The sequence below is a fragment of the Pteropus vampyrus genome, unplaced genomic scaffold (assembly GCF_000151845.1).
Source record: "Pteropus vampyrus isolate Shadow unplaced genomic scaffold, Pvam_2.0 Scaffold431, whole genome shotgun sequence".
In the NCBI taxonomy this organism is placed as follows: domain Eukaryota; kingdom Metazoa; phylum Chordata; class Mammalia; order Chiroptera; family Pteropodidae; genus Pteropus; species Pteropus vampyrus.
The window spans coordinates 508,462-511,047 of record NW_011889212.1 but is presented as its reverse complement, the minus strand read 5'-3'; positions in this window follow the sequence as shown (position 1 = coordinate 511,047).

Sequence of the window (2,586 nt, the reverse complement as noted above, 5' to 3'; positions counted from 1 at the left end):
TGGTACATCTCATTCAAGTAAGAAATTTACTTGATTTGACAATTCTAGTTCTTGATATATCTAATATCTATTGCAGAGAAAGACTCTCATATGCATAAAGAGACATTAAATATTTTAGTTTGCAAGAGGAAAAAAGTAGAGTTCTTCAAAATTCTCATTAGGTCTGATAACTAATCAGAGAGATAATATGATGCATAATAGTCTCAACAGCTAAGAATGAAGATACATTGTTGAGTTAAAAAAAGATTCATAGCAATTCATTCATTGTGGTATCATATATGTTTTAAAAGTCTCCTAAAATATCTATCTCTCAGATATCTGTATTTGTACATAGTGTCTAAAAATAGTCCTGGAAGGATTTGCATTAAATTGATTTGTGCAAATTGAAGTAGTAATGGCTGAGGAGAAGGGATTAATATTGAATTGAGGATAGAACTCAACAATGACTTTGGCTTTAACTGTAAAACTTTATTATTTTTTTTGAAAAGATATGTATTCATCAGTTATTCAGTAAGCTCCATTATTACACCTCAAATTTTTCTTCTGTATCGAATGTTTTTCCTTATTAACGGTGCTTTGGTTTTAGCTGAGGCTTTTTTTTTTTTTTTTTTTTTTTTTTGCATTATCTCAATTGGCTTCTCTGCTGCCAATCCTTCCTCCATACAGATCCCACAGTGTTGTTTCTAATTTGCAATCTGATAATGTGGCTGTGGTGTCTTGCTTTAAAACCATCCGATTTTCCACTGCTTTAAGGCTACACCGTTTTTTGTCATAGAAATCCCTTCACCATCTGGCCCAAGACAATCTTTACTACTTAACCCATTTCTAGTCTATTTCTGCTTGCATCGTTAGCCTTCCGAAACTATTGTGATTCTTCAGTATGTATTATGGCTTTTTACACTTTTAAAAATATATATTTTGTAAGTGGAATTTCCTTTTTTTGCTTCTCTGTATCATCTTACCTCATATATATCTTGAAGTTTCTATTAGGGCATTGTTCCTTTCTTCCCTGAACCCCTGCTAACGACTTCTTAAATAGGCCTTGGGTAGATTATTTACCCTCTCCTATCACACTATGGCACATTCTCTAATATAAACCCTGTCATTCTCAATTATTATGCCTTCCTCCTCAATGGACTACTACATTCTCAGGAGATGGTTTTTTATTGTAATCATTGTTGTGAATCCTCTTCCTGGTTTATATAAATGTTCAAATAAATGTGTTTCATAAATCTTTTACACTTCTATTTTGTGCTTTTGCAATTCTGTTTCTCTAAATTTTCTCCTGGATTTGATCCCTCTTTCTGAAATGCCCGCTTAATTTTATTATTTCATAATTATCACCTTTCTCGAAACCTCCTCATCCATCCTTCACGCACACTGTATGTAAATCTTCCAAAATGTTATTCTTTCCTGCAGTGGAGTTTTTTCTTCCCAACATATTTTTAGGATCCACTCTCTCCTTTTATGAGTCTTGCATCTCTGCCTCTCTGCCTGAAATGTCCCCTAGATGGAGCTTCTTCTGAGTGTCTGGGCTTGCAATCCGGAGAACAGAGTTTCCTCATGTATACGTGTCTTGCGTATGCGTGTTAATGAGCAGGAATGTCACGGAACATTCCTGCTCATTAAAAACAGGTCAGGTAGTGGACATGTTTGGTAGAAGGTAAAGCAGAGAGAGGTTTGGGATAGGTGCCTGTTGAACAAAGCCTGTGAGGCTTTTGTGGGGATAGTTAAGCCACCGCATGGAAACTTTCATAACAGTTCACTCCTTCCCAGAATTTTGAAAGCCCTTTCCTACATACTTAATTAGTATACAAGAAACACATATATTACCTGACATTTACACTTTCCATACATAAAAAGATACTCACATTTTATAATCATTGCTCATGTCCACACATAATATAGACATATGTATACCCTCACACAAATACACAAACACACACTTATCCACATTGACACAGAGAAACACATACACGTTCGTGCAAAAATGGTTTATATTTATGGACAAAAAAATCTTTTAAGGCAGATACACATCAAATTAATAAGCATTCAAGCAAAAACTGTAATTCATACTCACACATACATTCAAGGACATAGAAATGTACAAATTCTCATTTCCTAAGATAGGAACACTTCTGAGTATGTACTGATATATATGCATGTACTTACATGAAGAAGAATGTGGAAAGAAAAGCACCTGTATATACACGTATGTTGTTATTATATATACATTTATCTCCACAAATTGTGAATAGCAAATGCTCTTAACCAATCTTTTGCCACCTCACACAATCACAGACAGATAAAGTCAAAGGTTCAATCACTTTTTTAAAAGACACGCATACGCAAGCAATGAGTAACTCTTATCCTTTCTCATACACATATATTCATCAAATCTTCACAAATATCCCTTCAATAGTACATGTACATATACCTATATACATTGGAAATGCAGGGGATTGTGAACATACACCTTACAATCACATCTCACATCACTCCATTCTTATTTTCCTTCAAATAGTTGATAGGTTGCTACAAAGACAAGTAAGCTTCCTTTTTCTCAAACTGAAATATTGCTTTCTA